This window comes from Urocitellus parryii, chromosome 5, assembly GCF_045843805.1.
Source record: "Urocitellus parryii isolate mUroPar1 chromosome 5, mUroPar1.hap1, whole genome shotgun sequence".
Taxonomy (NCBI): Eukaryota; Metazoa; Chordata; class Mammalia; order Rodentia; family Sciuridae; genus Urocitellus; species Urocitellus parryii.
The window spans coordinates 153,982,704-154,008,053 of NC_135535.1; positions in this window are offsets into that span (position 1 = coordinate 153,982,704).

Below are 25,350 nucleotides of genomic sequence, written 5' to 3' on the forward strand. Positions count from 1 at the left end.
CCCACAACCAACTCAAAAGGCAGAACATGCTATACTTTCAAAGCCAATCAACAAAGTGTACGCATCTCTTCTGTCCATAGAGTGAACATAAAACCCAAATCAGAACCATCAGAATGAATGCCAAAAAACTCTTGTCTGAAATACTAGGGAAAAGGATATTCTTTCTTTGTTGGAGAATGTAGTATATGAATGTATGGCATGAAATTGTTTTAAGCATTTTGGTACAAAAAAAGAAGGCACCCTAAGAAGAAATACAGATCATAAAACAAGATTGTGCCAAAAGAATCAGAGAAAAACAGAATTCTACTGACAGAGTAGACCTCTGTATAAAGCTGTATGTGAAACTGACCCTGTGAGGACCAAGGAATGCCTTTTATATATTTAAGACAGTTGAATTTGTTTTCTTGTCAATTGTAATTCTTGTCAATTAATTCTGATATAGTAGCCTGCATATATTCTTCCAGCTTTAATGTTTTTAAATACTATGATATTTAAAATTTAAAATTATTGGCACCACATAATTTCATTTAAAGATTTTGGTCCAAATTGGCCTGCAATTCTGTCAAATGTATTAAAAAGCAGGTAACATGACAGCTCAGAGACCACTGAACTAAAGAGATTCAATTCCAATAGATGTGTGATCATTGGATTTTCAGGGGAAATGTGAAATTAAATATTAAATGTAATAGTAGATTACGAGAGTTCCACAATTTTTAGGCTCAGTGCAATTCTCAGTGTAATTCTCATTCACGGTATTTCACATCATATTTAAATTGCATGTGTAGTTACAATCCACACCTTTGACCCCACTACTCACCAGTAATAAGGACCAAGATATAAACTGTAGCTTTTGTCCCTAAGGGTTTAAATACATTGGATATAATACTTTGAGACTCTACATCAATCTCCCTGCAGCTACTATGCCTCTGATTTTATCCAAAAATCTGTTTTGCCTGGGATGTCAGGTCAGATTCCAGCATGCCCCATGTTAGCTCTAAATTAACCATGGCATGACATTGGATTTACAGAGGGCAACCTCCTTACTTCAAGGTCTGACCACCTCTTTGGGAAAATTGAGACTCCAGAGTTCCCTTTGGATCAGGATGAGGTAAGTTTCCAATTAATCAGATTTTTCTTATGTATTTTTCTCTAACCATATCCCACCCCATATCTCCTTCTCTAGAATACTCCCTCAAAAAAGTCATGTGAATCTGAATATATGTCTCAGCTTCCAGGTAACCCATGCTTCCTGATTTTCCCTGTTGTAAAAGACTTTCCATGTCTTTGGAGTGTGCTACTTTCTCTAATGTCTCTAAAACGGGAACCTCTATCTGCCCTTAATACTTTCTCTTTAGAGACCTAGAGTTCAGATACGTGTAACTTAACTCTGTACCATCAAGTCTTTCCATGTGTCTCTGAAAGTCTTTGCTTCTCAATTAGAACATATTAGTTGATATTTATTTTGCTTCCTGAGTTTAAGTTACGGGGATGGAATAAGAGAGCCTTACTTCTTTCAGATGAATAGATTTAAAGAAAAAAGAATTTCAAAAGCCAGTATGCTATTTTGGGATATTTCTATAACTATAATGTAGAAATAATTGCAGATAAAGAAATTTGCAGGCAGAAATTGAATACTGAGTCTCTAATCATTTTCATTTGTGTGTTTTTCCATCTATATTCCACATATTGAGGTGCTTTCCTTCTACTTGTCTACATATGGGCAACATAGAATCATAGACCAATTATGTGCCTATCTCCATGTACTTTCATTTAAATTACAAATACTTTTTTATAGTTAGACTTTGAAACCACCAAGAACAATAATCTGTCTGGGAGCCTTCACTTTTGTTTTCTCATTTTGCTTCTGTTCTGTGTAAAACCTGAGTCCAGATGCACTATATGGAATTAGACTGCATAGCTATATTTGCTCTCTTCTGCTTTTGCTTTGTTTGAATCCAAGACTTAAGACACTTATAGAAAGTAACTTTGGAATCATTATAAGCAATAGCTGACTGGTAGAATTTTCCTAAATTGAAGTAATTTGTGCAAGGAAGTAGATAGGAAAATAAGCCAACTCTCAGGGAAATACAATCAAAAGGGTTAAGCCATTGGCAGCACACTGGAATAGATGACCAACTCTCAGGGAAATACAATCAAAAGGGTTAAGCCATTGGCAGCACACTGGAATAGATGACCCTAATGTCCTTTGCAACTCTGAGATCCTGTTATACCCTAAAATATTATCGAGTAAAATAGTGAGGTTTGCAAGTGGTAAAGTATTGCTATTTTTAAGTCCAATAAAATCTGAACGTTTCCATCTTTTATGTTCCTGACAAATAAGAGATTTAGTGACATTTAAGTTTGACCCAAATTCCTCAAATCTTTTTATATTTCTCTTATTCTGTTAAATTTTTTTATCTTACATAAATTCCAAGAGGAAGCCAGAATGTTTCTGAATACTTTCCACTTTAGAAATGATTTTTCTAAAGAACTAGTTGGCATCTTGAAAGCTCTAATAGAGCTCCTTACTATTCCTGTTGGAGTATTTTTTAAGACAAAAATTCACATTTTGTCAGTCCTCATTGAAATGAAATTTTTTCTTACTTACATAACACTTTGATATCTGCAGATACTCTAAAATCCATATCATTAGATTCTTTAATTTTTTTGGTTAAGCTATAGTCATTTCAACAATTACTATAAAATTGACAAAAGAGATACCGCATAACTAACTTGGTGAAAAACCACAATAAGATGGTAATGAACTAAAAATTTCAATTCATCACTTGCAGTTACTCAATAAATTACTTTCTAGGATTGAAATACATACAAAATACATAAGCTAAAATTCATGTAGGCATTAAATTAGTTAAAAGACTCATACAATGTGTGTATGTAATATATATGTATGTATAATAGATAGATAGGTAACATTTAATTCTCTTACATTGTAAAACTTCTGAAATTGAATTTCCATTTTCACTGACATAGGCTTAGTGTTTTTTCTTTAAATAAAAATATATAAAGTACCTAAGATAAAACTACCTCAAAACATGTGAAGCTAAGAAACTTTAACAGTAAAATCTTATAAGCATGACATTACTCATGAATATTTATTATAGTAGCAAAAGTGGCATTGAATGCTTTACACTATGTATTAGACAATTATTTTACTTATTGTGTAAAACTTACTTGATGATAGAGTATTATATATATAATATAGAATATCATATATATATAGTATATGTATATAGTATATGTATATATATATATATATATATATATATCCTTTCAAAGATACAAATTAAAATAAAAACTCAGACTAGTTAAGAGACTGGCATAAGTCATATAAAATCACACTCAAATCCAAACTTTTTCCTTTAGACGTGAATTCATTCATTCAAAAATTGCAGTATAGTGCACCCAAACTTGACAAGCATTGGACTAAGGGAGTGATGTTAGACACAAAACATGAGATCACCCATCCTACTGAATCACCAAACTGTTAGGATGTTATAGACTACTACTTGAGGCAATAGTATTTATTTTCTTTCCATGAAATGGCTTCTAAAGAAGTCATAAAGAAAAGATTTACAAACATAAAATAATGAGAGAATTAACTATCCCATTTTTCTCATGGTGAAAGATACTGCCTGTTCATTGTTGTTCATATGACCTAGTGAATAGAATCATAATTTGTTTCCTTGTCTCTTTTCTTTCTTATGTTCAGTTCAGTCTTCATTCATAATTTATTTTTAGAAATGAGTCCAACCAAGACACCCTATTCCCTTGATATCATCCATTATATAAAAGATAAACCTCAAATTCATTATAAAAGCATTTTTAAAAAACTCATTGAAAACTGATATCAATGAACCTTCCAATATTTTTCTCAAAGAAATGAAGTTGGCTTAAGCTGGTATATATTATCAAGTTAAATGGCAGTGACTAGTCCTTACTATTCTTTCTGAATCTCAGTCAAAACAAAAATAGATGTTTAGCTTAGGAATTTGTATTAAATCAAAGCTTCCAAATGATCCTCAACTGGATGATTTTATTCTCTTTTTCCTGTGTCATAAACAAAAATCATATTGTAGCAAATGACAATGCATTTCTTCTCAGTCTTTGAACCAGCTTATAATTTGTGACTTATTTTATCTATATTTTACATTTTTAAATTATGTAAATATGTATCAGTCTTAATTGGCAGGTAAAAATGAATCAGAATTTTCTCTAATATTAACATTTATTTTAACATATTTTATTATAATATACCTTATATTATAATATACTTTATATTATAAAATGTAAATAATATAATAATAATATAAAAGTAAGCTCGTTGATTAGGTATGTGTAGAATGAAACCAGATAAGTGGTACCATATCTTTATTTTTTTAAGGAAATAATTATGTATAAATAATTATGTATAGGAAGAACTCTCTCATGCTTTATGCATTTTTATACTAATTTGTTTAGTGAAAATAATGTTGTCTTTTATGTTATTAACTTCAATAGTAATGGGTATTTTATTATAAAAATTATGAATTCACCCTACGAGGGTCCAACAATATTAATATAACAGATGTCTTAGCTTTTGTTCACTAAAGACTCTGAAGCAGAACTACATGGGTTGACAATGAGGACTATAACACATGCCAAACACAGCAATTCAGTCTGTGCAGCCTCTGGAAATTGTACTTGCATGGTGTTCTTCACCATGCAATTGGTCATTTGCTTGGCTTTCCATATTTCTATGTCTTGTCATTTATGCCCCTTACCAATCTTCCCTGGTAGTGATGGAGATTGCTGTTCAATAGTTTGACCTAGAAAGAATCCTAGCACAACTTGACCCTGGGGAAAAAAAGAGACAAGCAGAGAAGGAAAGGAGAACAAGTCTGGAGGTGATCTGTACAGATTTTGAGTATGCTTCTGATAATCAATTAGAAATATGTCTTTCTTCATGCATATATGTATTCACATTTATTGTTAATTGTTTTGTAATTGATGGCATAATTGCATTTGAATCAATTTTCATATATTTTCCTGTATTTACTTTGCCTATTTATATATAATTTATATCCAGTTTGTATTCTTAACTATATTTGTTGAATGAGAGTAGCATTTCATTCTTATTCTCTACAGAGAGAGCACACAGAAATGTAGATATTGGAAGATCAAGGGTATTGATTGTGACCAAACATTCTTCAAAAATCTGTGTTTTTATAAAATGGAAGATTATATTGAAAAGCTAGAGATGATAATTTATAACTAAGACCATGAGGAGTAGTGATCATAGTAGCAGCTGTGCAAGCCCCAAATTACCTTCCACACCTGGCCATGCCATGTTCTGATGTGGCTCAGATCATACAATGTAGGCACTCCCCTAAAGCGTTATATTCAAACTCCCTTGGACAGTAATTTCTAAAAAAGTAAATGGAACAAAAAAATGATTTGAAATAATAAGAAAAATCATTCTGAAGAATACCCCCAAATTATTAGTTTTGAATATCCCCAATTATTAGTTTTTCTTTTAATTAATTAATTAATTTGGTACTGGAGATTAAACCCAGAGGTACTTAACCACTGAGCCACATTCACAGCCCATTTTTAAAAATTTATTGATTTTTTTTTTATTTTGAGACATTATCCCAGGATCTTGCTAAGTTACTTAAGGCTTTGCTAAGTTGCTGAGGCTGGCTTTGAATCATAATTCTCCTGTCCCAGCCTTCTGAGCCACGATTATAGGTATGTACCACTGCACCTAGCTATTAGATGTTTTAAATAGCAGAAACTACTAATTATTGGAGAAAATGAGCATTCATGATAAAAAATAATCACAAACACCCAAAAGTAAATCTCAGAAGACACACCCCAAAACTCTGCAAAGTATAAAAGTTAATAGACAGATACAAGATATAAATAAATGGTAAGGAGGACCTTTGTGGTAGCATTATCTCAATATTAAAAATAGGCTAATTCTCTTAAATTTATTATTTAAATTTTTATTCTCAGTTGAAATCTCAACCAGATTTTTATAATCATTTGAAAAATTAAGATTATTTATTCATTTTACATGTAAAATATTTAAGTGTATCTGAACATTCTGGAGGGGGTACAATGGTTTCAACAAGTAGCCTTATAAGAAAACTATACATACTATATACACAGTGGAAAAACAGAAAATAATACACATATATAGCTAAAATAGTTAGAATTCTGCTTTATACATTCACAAAATAGACAATTTATTAAAACTTTAATGTATGAAAACAGAAAATTCCAAAGTACACTTGACATAATATCTTAATTTTAAAAATACAAAATATATTTCTGTTATTTTTTGAAGTTTTGTGGACTACTTTAGATTATTAATAAATTAGGAAGTTCATATTATCTAGTTCAAAGTTATATTTTAAAAAAAAATAAAATATTGAGAAGTATTCTTATGTTGAGTCAGTTTATGCCAGGGCCCTGGGAAAAAAAACAACTCTGACAAACTGAGCAAAAACTCATATCTGGTGTGTCACCTTGAGAAACAGAGATCCCCCAATAAGTTGAAGGGCAAATCTCTTCATATGACTTCTTCATATAGACCTACCATCTACATTCTTGTGACAATATTGTCAAATTCTCCTAAAAAATTTTGAATGTAGGAAGATCATGTGTTCCAAGGAAAATGTGAAGCTCTAAGACAAGACAGAAAGTGGGAACATTTTCTATAAAAGAAAGTTGAAAAATTATGTTCTGCCAAAGGTGATAAGAAAGGAGGGAGATACCAATTGTCCTAAATGACCATTTTCTTTCTTCCTGATTTGCTGTGAACATGGTCCAAAGATCAAGAGCAAACACCCAGTCCTATCCATTGGGGATTGTACGAAAATTTTGGTCACGTGTGGTCTGAAGAGTCAAACAAAAATAAGCAATCATATGAACAAAAACCACTTGAGGTAAAGAGGATATATGAAAAGAATATCACCAAATGCCATGCCAAGGGCAAAAGTGAAACAAGAAACAAAGACCCTGTTAGGATAATAGGCACAAAGGAAAACCAGGAGCCAAAGATGAGGAAGAGGGGAAGGGAAAGATGAATAAATGGCTATCCTGTGTTGTTGTAAGCCATTATTTTGCTCAGAATGTAATTATAGTTTGGATATGATGTATTCACAAAAGCTCCTTGGTTCATTCAGGAATATTCAAAATGATTAGATCATGAGAGATGTAAGCTAATTGGTGCACCCTAATTTGAGTGGTAACTGGAGACAGTCATGGCATGACTGAAGGAGGTGGGCTGCTGGGGACATGCTCTGGAAGGATTCATGTTCCCTATAGCCCCTTTCCCTCTCTTTCTCTGCTTCCTGACTGCCATAAACTGAGCATCACTTCTCTACTGTATCTTTCCACAGTGTTCTGCATTATTTGGGGGCAAAAGCAATGATCAGCTGCCCATTGACTCAACCTCTAAAATTGTGAGCCAAAATAAGCTTTGGCTCCTCCAAGTTGTTTTTGTTACGTATTTTGGTTACAGCAATGAAAATCTAACTGATAATTCAAGTATAGCTCAGTATTAGCTTCCATGTAAGACCTATACAGATTTTTGTGTAGCTCATAAGATTCTCTGTAGAGAAAATACCTTAAAAACAATGTATGCTGTAACTTTTGGAAGACCCACAATAAAAAGTTAGAGTTTAAATTTTCTGCTGTTGGCTGTTGAATATCTCTAAATATTTAATGATTTTTAAAAATTTCTTGACTTGTGTATGTAGTGCAGCAAACATGTAGGAATTAGTGTCAATAATAAATTTTGAGATTATAATTTTTTAAAAAAAGTGTATTAACTATGCAAATAAAATAAATAATTATTAATGAGCAGGTAAAATGTGACATTATTTTCATAAAATTTTATAAAAAACAGTTAATGGAAAAAATCTATATGCAGACACTTCATACTGACAAGGAAATATGAAATATTGTTATATCAGAATCTTTCATATTTTATGGGAAGTATATATTTATATATGTATACTTACATGTATATATACACACACACATACATATGGCCTTGTTTTTGTTGTCTCATTTGCAATCATATATGAAGTATATGTTTGCTGATCTGTGTCTGAATTTCTGAATTATAATTACTAACTCATGCATATATGGGGGCACAATTGAGAACCCATAAGGCAATCAAATCTGTCTTATGACCTATATGTGTATGCATAACAATTTACAAGTAAATTTTCATTGCCACTTATTTCATTATAATTAAATATGTACCATGAGTTTAAGTGACTTCACAATGAAGCTTGGTGTCTGACACTCAGTTAATAGGATATAAATGCAAACTAATATCATTAGCATTAGCATTATTATCATAATCATCACTAGTTGCAACTATTTCTCATAAGAAGTAACATTGAGTATGTGGATGCATCTTTTCAAATCAAGAAGTAACTTGCTTTTTCCTATCCCCGAAAAACTTTACATCAAAAATCTTTAACCATATTTCTTATTATTACTTCTCAATCGTGGTTAACTGGTATGTTCATTTGGTTTAGTTAGAGTTGGAAGCAATTTCATATTTGCAGTCTATTAAGAGTGTCTTGAAAAATCTCAAGAAATTTTTTGCAGGAGATCCTTGCAGATAAGTTTCCCCAAAACTAATCATGTATAAGATAAAGTCACACTAAATTTGAAATTTCTTCACATCTTTTGTTTGATTATTTTGAGGAAGATAAAATATTTACACTGATCTGGAATATCAATCTGAATCCTTTACAATATAAATACCATTTGAACCAATTCATTTAAAATATTCCATATTTGGGCAGTCATCATCTGATTTATTTCTTAGAGAGTCTCTTATTATACTGACAAGATGTCTTCCAATTCATTTAACACGCAAGTATTCAGTAGTCACTAAAATACCAATTTCTCATTCAACTCCAACCATATCTATGGAAACTGCACATTCTATTCTCACTGATTAAAGTCCAAAGCTAAGAATAACCCCGGATAATTGCTTACTTATTCAATCTACTTTTTGACTCAATGTTCTAGTAAGATTCTTATTGAAAGGTCAGCAACTCATTTCCAATTTATTTCATTAAATACAAAGATAAAGTAGCTTTATATTTTTTAGTAAGGACAAGGCACATAATCATAGAGTGAAAGGTGTTAATATCTATTTTTACATAATATGAATTGCAATATTTCTTCATCTTTTAACAGGACTTTAATTGGCATTTTAACAAGAGTAGCTCATAAAGCAAAAGCATGGAAAAGAAGACAATATAGCCACCAAGATTTCTCGTTGTTAAAGAATTCTTTTAGTAATTGAAAGTGAATAGGGCTTAAAATAGGTTCTTTAATGCTAATTTTATACATTTGAAATCAGTTGTAAAATTAACTTTTCATAGTTTCAACAGATCAAGAAGTCATGAGAATGTAGCCTCTTACTAGCAAACTGTACCTAAAAGTGAATGAAAGATGAATGGAGTTTATGTGTCCATTTCTTTCTTTTCCTATAGAATCACATTTCTATTTTCATCACAAAATCAAATATCTGCTCCAGCCAAAGCTGGTTAATCAGCATTGAATGGTTGAGATTTGCATCTTCTGTTGACCACTTAGTAGCTATACTATCAGAAGATACCAGGTTAATTTTCCTCATTGAACAACCATTTTTTTTACATGTATTGGAATAATGAAAAAAACCTTAGTGATTGACTCATACATTGCAGTGAGCACTAAACAATCTACATAAAAGGTTTTGCCCTGGGCTGGTTTTGTAGTCAGTGATGATACAGATAAAAATTACAGCATTGTTATGCTCAAAGATGGCCCATTTAGGGCTGGGGTTGTGGCTCAGCGGTAGAGCGCTCACCTAGCACATGAGAGACCCTGGGTTAGATCCTCAGCACCACATATAAATAAATAAAATAAAGGTATTATGTCCAACTACAGCTAAAAAATAAATATTAAAAATATGGCCTATTTACATATGTTTTCTTTATGCTTATAATGAAATATAGTCTCTTTGAATATTCCCCCCTCTTTTCTCTACCCAAGCAAACTCTAAGCATCATCTTATACCTCAACTCAGATGTTTCCAGCTTCTCTAAAGAAAATATTTCTGATTACTCCTGCAGATTTTTATTGCCAATATTATATACTTTTCATTTAAAAACATTCTATATTTACTAAAATGATTTTTCTTCTTATGTACAATTACATATTCCCCTTTTATACTATAATTTTTAATTTTTTTATTCTGTTTTGAAGTCTCTATTATTGTTGAGAATTTAGTGAAAGCAATGAAAGCTCTCCTGAAATGTCATATATGTATATGGTGCTATATATGTACTTATACATAGTCACACACACACACACACACACACACACACACACACATATATATATATATATATATATATATACATATGTACACACACACACACACACACACACACACACATGCTTTTTGTACACCCAGTTTCTAGAAGGTCATAGCCCACATCACCTCATTGTATCTCAGTCCATCAAGGAGTTTACTAAGGTTCTGTGAGCCCAGGCTTAAATATTGCTGTGGAATCTCTGAGTCTCTAGAAATGCCAAACTGACAAATACCTGATTCTGCAAATTTCTTTTACTCAAGATTTCAGGAAAATGTAGAAATTGTATAAAACACCTGGAAACTTCTTGTGAAGCTAGTTTGAGACAGGAAAAGTAAGGCTGATGTTCACTTAAAACAGAAGTATTGTAAGAGTGCTGGGGAAATATAATGGAATATAAAAACATAGTGTGTGTAAATAATATTGTGGACAATTTTAAGGTAAATGGAAAAGAGATATATGAATATCTTGCTTGTAATGGATATACAAGGAAAGAAGAGTCTACATGGTTGCCCACCAGAAGAGATAGACAGGGTTCAGGCACTTTTGTGTGCATGAGGGGTAAATCAGATCAGTAGGTGCTGAGCATATAAATTCTGTGTATTGGGCCAAATCAGCAGATTACACCTTTTGCTTAATACTTGATGAGAAAATGTAAAAGGTCAATAATAATGAGCTATCAGTGGGATCCATAAGACTCCTCACTCCATAGCATACAAAAATAGATCTATTGTTGCAGATATTTGCTGCAAAAATAATAAAGTAAACATAATGCACTCTCCCATTTTTTTTTCTTTAGGATTGGCTCAAGCATCCCTCATATAGCAAAACTCAGTATTTTATGAGTAGTTTTACTAATCAGATTGTGTCTGTGAAATAAAAACTAGAAAATTCCACTGTATACCAGGAAAAGTTATTTGGCTTTTAACAGCTTTCCAAGGAATTTTCTCATCAAAGAAAGGCACAAGACTTTTGGAAATCAGCACAAGAAAGACAGTGATGAGCCAAAGGAGTGATGGAGTAAAAGTGCCCCCATGTCTAATGCACTCATGTGGAAAATTAACTGCTCACCCATTTAGTTCATTAGAATGACTTGGGGAGACTCAGGTAGGCTTAGTGATTAGGTTCCTCAAGTAGGAATTCAGAAACCTCAATTTTGTTACTAGCTTTCTGCCTTTTGACCTTTTGAAAAAGTAATTTCAGATCTCATTTTCTCTGGCTCTTAAATAGAATCATACTTGTCCATAAGGCAATTTTAAGATACTCAGATGAATGATGCTACACATGTTTAAATGCAATTCTCTTCTGGTTTACTAGAAGACCTATATTTCTTTATTTGGAAAGTATCTTATATCTTTTATTAGCCCTTAGCATATAAAAAGAGTTTGAAATACACCACTCATAGAAACCTCTTTTTTTTCCAATATGTAAACTGAATAATAGAAGTACAAATAAAAGGATCAGAAATTAGAATTTCAAAAATCAAATATAATATTTGTTCCCCCAATTTATAGTGAATAAAGAATTTCCACAAATCCTTATATATAATTTTAGGTAAAATATGACAATGTCCATTATATGTAATCTGGGCTAATAGTGATATTTAATACAAAGTACTGATCACTCCAACCCTTTGAGATATATGTTATTGCTTCATTGTGTACTTGAACAATCTGAGAGATAAAAGTGTAATCTAAGATACTGTATATCAATAAGGGGCAGAGCCAGAATGTAAACATAGGAAAAAAAGAATTCCAAATCTGTGTTTGACCATTTTGCTATACTGTGTAACAAGTTGGGTAGCTTTTCATAATTGTTAGGATAAAATTCCACAAAATCATCTCTCAAACATTATCTACCAGTTTATTTTAACTCTTTCAAAAATTGGTTAAAATATTTTGTTTTTAATATATGAAATAGCATATTTAATTTTTACATTGTTTAAGGACTGAGCTTTACATTGGTTGGATGATAAAATGAATGAAACAGTTTGTTTCTTGCTATTTTCTACATTCTAATCATAAAAAAGACTCCAATATTCCAGTAACATTATTGGACATTAAAGGACAAAACAATAGAGGCAAATAGCTAATAGGGATTGAACTTTAAATTGACAGCTTCATAAAGGTTGTTTTTTGCTGCTGTTGTTTGCTTCAAATCAAAGCTCCACTTACTTAACATTCACGTAGATCTCAAACAAAACTTTGGGAATAACACTTTGAATTTTATAAATATTCAATAATACCCAAAATATTTTCACTGCTAATATATTTGTGGGGATTCAAAACACAATTGATCAAAACATTTTAATAAAGCAGTGTGTATTCAACTGAATTATAAACAAAATATAAATTCAGAATCATAATTTTTGGCCTATAGCTAATTTACAGCCAGAAGTTTCTCTTCCAAAATAAAGCTTGTCTTCCTACTCTGCAAAGACTTGCTAATAGGTTTAAACACATATTTATTAAAGTGAACACATCTCAGAAACTTTAATAAATTTGTTTCCTGAATGAGACCATAAATTTCCTTTATTAAATGCTTATGAATTTTTTCTTTAATATTTGAACCAAAATTGATGGCTCAGATTGCTTTTATAACTGTAGTTTCTAAATCACTTTATCAGCTGAAGGACATTGGTTCTTTGTAAATGAGTACATCATTTTGCTGTCTACTCTTGTATAGAATGAAAATGATGTTGAGGAAATAATTTCACCAATATTTACATTTTTAAAAAATTTAAGTTTAATGTATTTTAACTAATATATAAATAATAAAAATTATATGAATTTATGATGTACCTCCTGATGGCTTGAAAGAAGACATTTTAAAATCAGGGTAAACATAACTATCTTCTCAAACATTCATTATTTCTTTATGATGTAAACAGATCTATCATGCTAAGCAAAATAAGCCAATCCCCCAAAACCAAAGTTCAAATGTTTTCACTGATACGTGGAAGCTAAACCACAATAAGGGGAATGGCAGGAAGAAAAGTTCAGTAGATTAGACAAAGGGGAATGAAGAGATAGGAATAGGAAAAAATGAAGAATAAATCTAACATAATTTTCCTATGTACATATATGAAAATACATAAGTGAATCCCACATCAAGTATACCCACAAGAATGGGGTCCTAAATAGAATAAGATATATATCATGCTTGTGTAATTATATCATAGTGGATTCTACTGTGGTGTATAACTAAAAAGAACCAATTTAAAAATTCTCCCTTCTAGCTTGAAATGTGGTACCTTATTGTAATTTGTAGCCGCATTATTGTACAATACCACACCAGAGTTTCTTACTGCTATTTAATTGCAACTTCCTACACATTGATCAACCTCTCCCCATTAAGTCCTCTTCTCTCTTCTCTCCAGTCTCTGATAACCACCAGACTACTCTCAACTTCTATGGATCAACTTTTTTTGATTTTACTTATGAGTGAGATTTTGCAGTACTTCTCTGCTAGGAGCCACAGCAAAAGTATTACGATACATGGCACCTTTGATTTAGGTGACTGCCAGCTAGCCATTGAGATGATATGATTATGTTAAGCTTTACATTCATATGGAAATTGGACTCCTGCTGTTCACCTCGGCCTGTTAAGGGACTCACATTACAGGACTCCCGGAGAGTTCCCATTGGTTGGGGAAGGATAGTAGGAGGGCATTTCCGGGGGAGGTCCGGGACCCCGGTTCTGATGGAGAGACACATGTGTGGACCGGCTTGTTAGCAGGGCGCACACGGGACACTGGCGGCTTTTTTAAATAAAGCTTTGTTTCACACTTGAGCGGCTTGTGTTTCTGTGCCCAACCAGGTTGCGGCACTTCTCTTTCTGCGCCTGGCTTATTTCACTTAAAATAATGCTTTCTATTTCTTTTCATGTCACAAATTACATAATTTCATTCTTATTAGTGGTGATTGCATTCTATTGTGTATATATTTTACATTTTCTTTATTTATCACTGGATAGACACATAAGTATTTTTATTCCTTGATTATTGTGAATGAGTGCTGCCATGGACATGGGAGTATAGAAGTCTTCAACATTCTCTTCTCGTTTCCTTTGGTTATATATAGCCCTAGTGGAATTGCTAGATCATGTGGTAATTCTATTTTTATTTTTTGAAAAATTGTCAGTACTATTTTGGATAATGGCTATGCTAATTTACATGCCACCAACCATGTGCAAAGTTTCCCTTTTCTCTATGTCCTGGCTAGCACTCACTAGCTTTTGTCTTTTCGTTAATAGCCATTCTTAATGGGTAAGGTGATATCTCACTGTGGTTTTCATTTCCTTGATGATTCGTGTTATTGAGATTTTTTTCATAAACCTGTGGGTCATTTTTCTATCTTCTTTTAAGAAATGTCTATTTTCCATTTTTAAAATCAGGTTTTTTTGTTTGTTTCTCTTAAAGAGGTCTTTGAATTCCTTATACATTCTGCCTATTAACCTAACTTTATGCAAAATTTGCACAAATTTGTTTTTCAAAAGACCATAAATATTGCATATATTATTTTTATTACAAATTATGTCCAGTTACTTTATTCTAATTTTAAAACTTTGTATGCATTTATATTTATTCTTTAAAGATACACATGACAGTAGAGTATATTTTGACATCTTTTTGCAAACATGAAGCATGTTTTATTCTAATTAGGATTCCATTCTTGTAGATATATATGTTGTGGAGACTCACCATGTTATATTCATATATGTACATAGGAAAGTCATGTTAGATTCATTCCACTGTTTTTCCTATTCCTATCCTGCTTCCCACCCTTTATTCAACATTTTCTAATCCAAGAAACTTCTATTCTTAATCTCCCCCTTCTTGTGTTATCATCTGCATATCAGAGAGCATTTGGCCTTTTGTTTGAGGGAGATTGGCTTATTTCCCTTAGCATATGGTCTCCAGATCCATCTATTTACTGGCAAATGTCATAAAGCCATTCTTCTTTATGGCTGAGTAATATTACATTGTGTGTATATACCACATTTTCCTTATACATTCAACTATTGAAGAGCACCTAGGTTGGTTCCACAGCTTACCTAGTATAAACTGAGCTGCTATAAGCATTGATGTGGCTGCATTATTGTAGTTTGCTGATTTTAATGCCCTTGGATATATGCCAAGGAGTGCTACAATTGGTCAAATAGTGGCGCCATTCCAAGTTTTCTGAGGAATCCCCATATAGCTTTCCAGACTGGTTGCACCAATTTGCAGTCCCAACAGTAATATAGGAGTGTACGCTTTTTCCCACATTGCCAACATTTCTTTCTGCTTCTAGTCTTAATAATTGCCTTTCTGACTGGAGTGAGATGAAATCTCACTCTAGTTTGAATTCACATTTCTCTAATTGTAGAGATGTTAGACATCTTTTCATATACTTATTGAAAATGTGTTTCTTCTTCGGGAAGTGTCTGTTCAATTCCTTTGCCCATTTATTGATTGTATTATTTGCTTTTTTGGTGTTAAGTGTTTTTGAGTTATTTGTATATATTACAGACTAATGCTGTATGTAAGCTGCAAGTGCCAAGGTTTTCTCCCATTCTGTAGGCTCTGTCTTCAGATTCTTGATCGTTTCGTTTGACATGAAGAAGTTTCTTAGTTTGATACCATCCTATATATTGATTTTTGATTTTATTTCTTATGCTTTAGGAGTCTTGTTGAGGAATTCGGTTCCTAAGGGAACATGTTGGAAAGTTGGGCCTACTCTTTCTTCTGATAGGTGCAGGGGTGTTGGTCTAATGCCTAGATCTTTGGTCCACTTGAGATTGAGTTTGTGTAAGGTAAGAGATAGGGTTTAAATTTTATTTTGCTACATATGGATTTCCAGTTTTCCTAGCACCATTTGTTGAAGAGGGTATCTTTTCTCCAATGTATGTTTTTAGCACTTTTGTCTAGTATGAGATAACTGTATTTATGTGCATTTGTGTCTGTGTTTTCTATTCTATACCATTGGTCTTCATGTCTATTTTGGTGCCAATACCATGCTGTTTTTCTTACTGTAGCTCTGTAATATAATTTAAGATCTGATATTGTGATGCCTCCTGCTTTACTTTATTCCCTAAGGATTGCTTTGGCTATTCTGATCCTTTTATTTTTCTAAATGAATTTCATGACTGCTTTTTCTATTTCTATGTAGAATATCATTGGCTTTTAGTAGGAATTCCATTAAATCTGTATAGTGTTTTTGTTAGTATGCCCATTTTGACAATATTAATTATGCCTATCCAAGAACATGAGGGATCGTTTTATCTTCTAAAGTCTTTTTCAAATACTTTTTTCTTTTATACATTTACTTTGTTTATTTAATTATTTTTATGTGGCGCTGAGGATTGAATCCAGTTCCTCAAACATGCTGGGTGAGCACTCTACCACTGAGCCATATCCCCAGCCCCTTCAATTTCTTTTTTTAGTGTTCTCTAGTTTTCATCATAGTAGTCTTTCACCTCTTTTGTTAAATTAATTACCAAATATTTTATTTTATTTCTTTTGAGGTTATTGTGAATATATTTTCTAATTTCTATTTCATCTATTTCAACATTAGTGTATATGAATTGATTTATTGGTGTTAATTTTATATACTGCTACTTTGAGTGAATTTATTTATGAGTTCTAGGGTTTCCTGGTGGAGTTTTTGGGTCTCATAAATATAAGATCATGTCATCAGTAAATAGGGATAATTTGAGTTCTTCTTTTCCTATTCACATTCTTTTAATTTCTTTCTTTTGCCTTATTGCTCAGCCTAGAATTTCAAGGACTAATAAAATTGATTAACTCTTAGCCAAACTAATGAAGAGAAAGGAAATAAAAAACCCAAATTAATAAAATTTGTGATGAGAAAGGCAATATTCCCATGGAAACTGTGGAAATACAGAGGATAATCAGAAAGTATTTTGAAAATGTATACTTACATAAAATAGAAAACCTTAAAAACATCAACAAATTTCTAGAGACATATTGAAGCCAGAATTAGACAGCCAGTCATTATAGATAGGTAAATCAAGTAAGGTGGATTAAGGAGGCCAATTTTGAGTGACTCCTGCAAGTTGGAGACTATACCCTGAGGACTGAAATGTTATTTCCTTCAGAGCCCTTCCTCCACCCTTATCAAGAACCTGCCCCTGTTCTAACCTGCTGCCAAGGAAACCTGTCCCAGGAATTGCTCAGACCTATAAGGACCTATGAGCCTGTTAATGTGTCCTGGGCTGCACCATCCTGCCCTTCCCCCTTCAGTCCATGGGTTTCTCACCTTTTGGCCCTCCCACCCAGTATTCCTGGACCTAGTCACAAACACAGGAAGGAAAAATATGGAAGAGGGCAGGAGAACAAGAACATAAAAAGGTCAGAACATTCTGGGATACCAGGATACCAACTTTGGCCCCCTTCTCCCTCCCAGAAGAAGTCTATGTTAACCGCTTTTGAATAACCTCTGCTTTATACGCTTGCCTTGGCAAGCTTCTCTAATGTTCAAACTTGAACATGTGAGGAAGCAGGTCTCCTCACTGATAACTGGCAGGATCAATATGACCTCCCTAAACAGATCAAGAAAGACATAGAAAATTTAAACAGATCAATTTCAAGTAATGAAATTAAAGATGCCATCAAAAGCCTACCACACACACACAAAAAAAGCCCAGGACCAGATAAATTCTCAACTGAGTTCTACCAAACCTTCAAAGAAGAACTAACACCAATTAACTTCAAATTATTTCATGAAGTACAAAAAGGAGGAAATCCTTCCAAATTAATTCTTTGAAGCTAGTATCACTCTGATACCAAACCAGTCCATGTCACTTCAAGAAAAAAAAAATTCTCAGACCAATTTTCCTGGTGAAGAGAGATGCAAAAATTCTCAATAAAATATTGGAAAATTGCATACAAAAATATATTTAAAAGATATTACACCATCATCAAGTGGTATTTTCATCCCAGGGATACAAGGTTGGTTTAACATACATAAATAATAAATGTAAGTCATCACATCATTAGACTCAAAAAACAAGAATCACACGATATTTTAATAGATGCAGAAAAAGCTTTGGACAAAATTCAGCATCCATTCATGTTCAAAACACTAGAAAAACTAGGGATAGTAGGAACATATGTCAACATTATAAGTGCTATAGATGATAAATCCAAGGTCAACATTATTCTAAATGGAGAAAAATTGAAAGCATTTCCTATAAATTCTGGAACAAGGCAGGGATCCCCTATTTCACCACATTTATTTAGCCTAGACCTTTAAAACAACTATGTTGTTTGCTTTTCATTTTGAAATCTTCTGTGTGTAGAAAAAAACCTACTTTTCTCCAAACCTCAATAAAATGCATGAAGCTGTTTATTTGAGATTATGGTCAAATTTCTAGAAATGAAGTATGATCAATACAATTAACCAAAATTATATGCATATATGGCAGACAATGGCTACACTTTGTGTTTATGATAGTACTTATAGATTTTGGACATATTTGAAAGACAAAGCATCACAATTTTTAAATAACTTAAATTGCAGTGTGAGACAGGCATTAGTCTTCCTAGGATAATATACCATATGGTAGATGGCCAGTTAGTCTCTTACTTCCATTATAGTTTATTCCATAAAGCATAATGCAATGGAAATGGAAGACTTTGTTTCTGAAATATACCTTATTCATGATATGACAGTACAGACTGAAGGGATTGAACTCAGCAATACAAAAGTAGAAATCAAACAGGTATCATATCATTTCTGTTTTCTGAGATGATTTTAAGTTTATAGGAACATAAAGCATTATCAAATAAATACTTAGTAACTGTAGATAGACTAACAATATGACAGATGTAATAGATATAGAAATGTTATCTAAATAGGAAAAGCCATTTAGAAAAGATAATGAAGATTTTTTTTTTAACAAATAATGAATGGAAAAACCTACGCTAAACACATATCTTGAATAATAGCAATTCCTTGAACTCCTGAAAGAAGATTCCAGAGTCCCAGTGAATATTTATTTCTAGTCTGTGCTCAAGGACATGCCAGTTTTTTATACAGTATCTGGAGAATTTGACATAATTTTTCACTTCTATTAGATATTACAACTTCATGCCAGTGTAACAGATACATGTGCCATTTGTGTTTTTATTTTTTTTCTGACAGGATAACACTATAAATATACTAATAAAAAAGTTCAAGCCGAGTTTCTATGACTTTCTAGCTATTTTTACAATTGCAATTTTATAAAAAGTCTTGATTTTTTTTTTACATTGGATGTTGCTAGTCCTTCAAAGATAATACACTGATAATCTTCTTCTGCTTTTCAGATGGACATATTGGGTATTGATCCATCAATTACCTTTGGGTGTGGGGAAATAAATTATCAACTTATTCAATAAATAATGCTGTATTATTTGGAAGGATTGATGGATAGTACTGTTGATAAATCTTGTGCTTCATTGCTATGTGTCCTACTTATATTTTCTTTTATAAAAAATTTCTGCAATTCTTGCAAGAGGAGCTTCTTTGCTGTACTACAAATAGAGAGTGTGAAGCTGCACACAGAATAGGCATGCATAATACATATTTGTTAAATGTGTTCTATTATTGGTTCATAAAAAATGTTTGGAATTAAAACATCTGCATTCAAGTCCAGTCATGCTACTTTAAGATATACAGCATGAGCTAATTTTTCTCATCTGCATAAAAAGGATAATGATACTTAAATAAGTTGTTATGTAGTCAAAAATTATAATGTATGAATAACTACTTGCTAATTCTGAAGTGCCAGGACTATGAATGCTGTTTTTATTCAGGATATGTACTTGTCTATATGTGTCCATTTAAAATTGCTCATTTCATGATATTTTTATGAAGCTGTACTTTGTATAAATTATTTTGTTAAAACCTCCTCTAATTTGTGTAGAATAGATCTCAAATCACTGCCTTAACTATTCTTTCGTTAAAATGGTTTATCAAGATTATTTGTAATTTTAAGGGCTCAAATATTAAATGAACTGTTTTGAGAATTATGAATTTGTTAAAAAATATAAGTAGATCACTCATAGGAAAAAAACAAGAATTAATAGAGACATACAATCTCCTGAAACATTCTCTATCACAGAAAATTAACTTTTTCAATACCTAAAAACCACAGCACAGTAAGAACAAAGTCAATAGCTATTCCAGGTTCCATAATAGGAAAGTCTAAAAACTGGGCACTCTCATTTACTGTACTTCTTCCTGTGTTTCAGGTAAATGTGACATTGGCCCTTTCAGTGTCTTGAAACTATACAAGAAAATAATGGGCATCTTTTATTCCACTCAATGGAGGTATTAACTTTAGAACTACCTATCTTAGAGAACTGGACTTGAATTGAACCATTCAATTAGCTGAGGTTTAACTTTTGGTTTCAATTTAACACAGAAGGAATGCTTTCAGGCAGAAAGCCAAATTAGGTCTTAAAGATATCTTGTCCTTGGAACTAGTGGACTTATATTCAGAGGGAAAGTTCTGTTTTCATTATTTTTAAAAACAATAAAAAGAAGAATGAATAAAAGGAGGTGCTGTTTTATTTCCCTACTTATCCTCTGCCATTCCACACACCCCTAAAATTCAATTCTTAAACTGATTATTATTGAGCAAGCACTTTTTCTTCTCACCCTCATACTGCCTTAGATGGCTTAGGATCTCTCACTATGTGACAGTTTACATATATCTTCCAACAGAAATAGCACATGAGTCGGGTCTTTCCTCTTATCAGTTCTTACCTGTCCATTATCTCCTATTCTCTGTATAAAAAAGAAAAAAATATGGCATTAAGTTTTAAGAATATATGCATATTACTAACCTTGGCAGAATACATTTTTTTAGGGAAATGCAGTTTTCTCTCCAAAGCACCAAGATGAACTCCTGATAACATGGTTTATAAATCAAGGAGATATTCATGAGCAGAAGGATATAACTCCTTTAAATCTTAACACACATTTTTTACCTATATAGAGAGCTAGTTTCATTTCTTCTGCTCTCCAACAATATCATGAGCTATTAATCTTAATTCCATCAAGAACAAAAATTAATTAAAGTTTACTTATTACATAAATGACTGGGGATATAGCTCAGTTGACAGAGTGCTTGCCTTGCACACACAAGGTCCTGAGTTCAATCCCCAGCACCACACACACACACACACACACACCCAAAATTAAACTTCCCACCTTAATAATACAGATACATTTTATTAAATCATAGATTAATTTATGATTGAGAGTACCCACCATTTTCCAGTATTGAATGTATTTCCTCTGTGTCTCCACGACTTTCAGAAGATGGGATCTTATGTTGTTGCCTTAAGTCAACCAGCATGTGATTCTCATCCTTTTGGAAAGACTGTACTGAACATGAATTAACCATTGTTCTGAGTATATATGATTTACTTATAATTTTTTTTACTGTGTATTTTCAACTGTAAACATTACACATACGATAATGGTAGATATTTTTTTAAAAAGGCTGCATATTCTGTAGGAAAAAAAAAAACAAGGAGTGAAATAGTCAAGATTACTTGTGAAATTATGAATTATTTCATTGGTTATGATCCATATTTATAGGATTAAGGTGGAAAATATGGGGTGCAATTTAATTTCTAAAGCTTAAATTAAAACCTGAAAGTGATAAACAAATATTTGCCATAAGTGGTGGACTTGTGGCCATCTGAAAAGCTGTATCCATACATTTAGACTTAAGAATCCATCATAAAGAAATCTCAAAAGGGTAACAAAAGAAGTCTGCCATATTTTTATATTGTTCATATTATAGACAATTTTATGGGCTAAAATCTTGATAGATACTGACAAAATTTTTACATATGAAGCTTAGTTTATGATTTTATATACCCACAGATATTTTATGGAAGATATGTTAACTCAATTTTCCATTACTGTAACGAATACATCAGATTAGAAACTTACAAAGAGACAAGAGAATTTGGGGATAATGGTTTCAGAGGTTTTGGTCTATGAGTAACTAAAGGTCCCATTATTTTGGACCTGCAGCAAGACATGGTGAAAGTTGAGTGGTCAAACAAATCCATTCACCTCATGTCAGGGAAGTACAAGAGAGAAAGAGAGAGAGGAAAGTGTTGGTGTTCCACAATCTTTCAAGTGCATACCTTCAGTGACACAAAACTTTCCACCTAGGCTCCTTCTCTTGAAATTTCCATCACTTCTCAATAACAACAACCGGGGGATTAATCCTTTAACACCTAAACATTTGGGGTACATTGCAGATTCAAATTGTAACACCAGGGAAGGGACAAAAGGGTGAATAAGGTAATCAAACTAATAAACTTAATTACCCAAAAGAGTAGTTAAGTATACCAGGATAACTTTGCATTAATAGATATTAGCAGGAAATAGGCATGCTATTATTTAAATAAGATGACATCTGTTGCATTACTCATTGATAGATGAAATTTGTTTGGAAATATCCTTTTCTTTATTTTGTTCCCTTGAAATAAAGTTATCATGCAGTCATCATTGATCCTGATCCTTTATAAAATCTAGATGAGTATATATGAAAAAATAGTACAGATAAAGCAATATCATTCCCTATTCAAAACGAACTTTCTTTCATTCCAAGTCATGGCAACGAGGATGTAGAAGGGGCAATAGAAAATGGTGCTGGTAAATACCAGTTAGAATACCAGCTATGACCATGTCAGTAGTAGCAGAAATGCAGGTTACAATAGCTATGAAAATGTCTTCCTTGTTTTAAATATGTCTGTATCTATGCTACCCAGTTATTTTTCTGGAAAAATGAAAATTTTTCCATTCCATTTCTCCCTAACATAGGATTTGTTAATGATTTTTAACTTTACATCTCTGTATATAAGTTGAAAAATATTTTTAAATGTGTGAACCAACCAGAAGAATGAAAAATTCCTGAAAACAACAACAAAAAAACTGTTTTTTATATACTTTTGGGGAAAGAGTTGTCATTTTCATAAAGGTAATTGCATCATTTAAAATGAAAACATTTTTTTACATTGGAAATAAAATGTGCTTTAAAATATATGAGTGAGTATAAAACAACAATGGATATATAAAAAGGTTACACTGTCATGTTACCTCGACCAGGGTGAATTCTGTTTCCTAGAATTCATTTTCTTTTGATTTCAATTAGGAAGGCAATGTTTTCTGTTAGACCACAAGATGGAATCATAAAGATAGATTTCACTCCAATTAATTGAGATGTAAGTTCTTTGTTTCCATGTTTTTATTCATCACTTACAATTCATAAATCCTATGTGAAATAATGTCTCTTTTCCAGAAGCATTTACAAATACTTTTAAGAATGGAACAGTGTCCAGAAACTAGATTTTCCTTTTGCCCAGTTTGCCCTCTCAGAATAAGTCTCTTCCCTTTTCCTCCCTTCTCCATACTCCTGGGCAGCTATTCAAACTGAGAATAAAGATGACAGAGACTGTTTAGTGTGTTATACATAATAAGTGACATAGATAATGTATTTTCATTTCTGTGAATTTAGATTCAGTAAAATAAGAGGTCATAAAATCCTAAGGAAGGAGGTTTACACAAAGAAAGACAGGTATTATTTTTGACCCTTAATTCCACTAAACCAGTAGTTAGATAAGGAGTTACTAAGGACACATTCCAATTACTAAAAGAAATTTGAGGTTCTGATATTCACTAAGGGCAAGAAAGACTACATCTGAAAACCAACAAATTCACTGTGGCATTCCTTAGTATGTCTTTGGCTGAAAACTTTTGTCAAAGGAAAATTATGTCCACTCAATAAAACACCTCATCAAGAATTGCATCAGGGGGGCTAAGGTTGTGGCTCAGCGATAGAACGCTTGCCTAGCATGCATGAGGCACTGGGTTCAATTCCTGGAACCACATTAAAAAAAAAGTTATTAAAAAAAAGAAAAATAATTGCACCGGGTAGAAATGAAGCTCTTGTTCACTCCATAAATTCTGTCCAGCTAAGATCTCTACAGAAAAAAAAAAATTTAAAAAGCACATTGAATGGATAATGTAAGAAATGTGTCTGTAATTATCAATTTATGCCTTGTGACTAGCCACAAAAGGAAGATTCCTAGCAACTGTTGTTTATGTAAATTTATGATTTAATTTTGTTTTTGATGATATCTTACATAAAATATTCAGGTAGCAATGTGAGAAAAGTAACTAGTAATTACGTAGAAGTTGGAAAGTGTGGATGTGTGTCCCCTTGTTGCAGAAACTTTTGGGGAGACAAGAACTTTTGATAGAACATGGATAGTAAGTACAAATGGAAGAAAGAATGGACTTTTGCATACTGTCCTATTTGACCCTCCAGATTAATTTTTCACCTAGATTATGCTTCTGAGAGCTCATTTTTATGTATTGCATCAAGAACTCCCTTTTGTCTAGATTCTGGTTAGATTTTTGTTTCAATGAAAGTCCACCATAGGGAACTGAATAAAAAACTGAAAGTAAGATAGAGTGATTATTTTTCTTGTTTCCTCTCTGTAGGGCTACAGTTACATCCCTCCACCAAAGGCTAAGATTCCTGTTGGACCACCAGAGGACAGCTCTTTTGAATTCTAGTGCTTTGCATAGGGTTAGTAAGAGCTCTTTGCTGTTAGTGTCCCTGAGGTTATCCCTTGGTGTTTTCCAGTGATCTCTCATCTGCCTTTGAATATCTCTTCATTGAAGTCTACCACCTGTTGCCATTCCTGACTGACACAACAGGATGTTGAGAAAACAAAAATTCAGAAACCACACCTTGAAATAATGAGAAAAAATAAGTTTTCATCTGCCATGATCGAGTTTTCAAAGATCATCATTAGACTATTTTAAATTTATAAGTTTTTGCTCTGCTTTTCAGTTAAAAAACTGAAAATGGCATGTACCACATTGTATCCAATGACATAAACGTGTGACATAAAAAGTGAAAGTCCCATCTA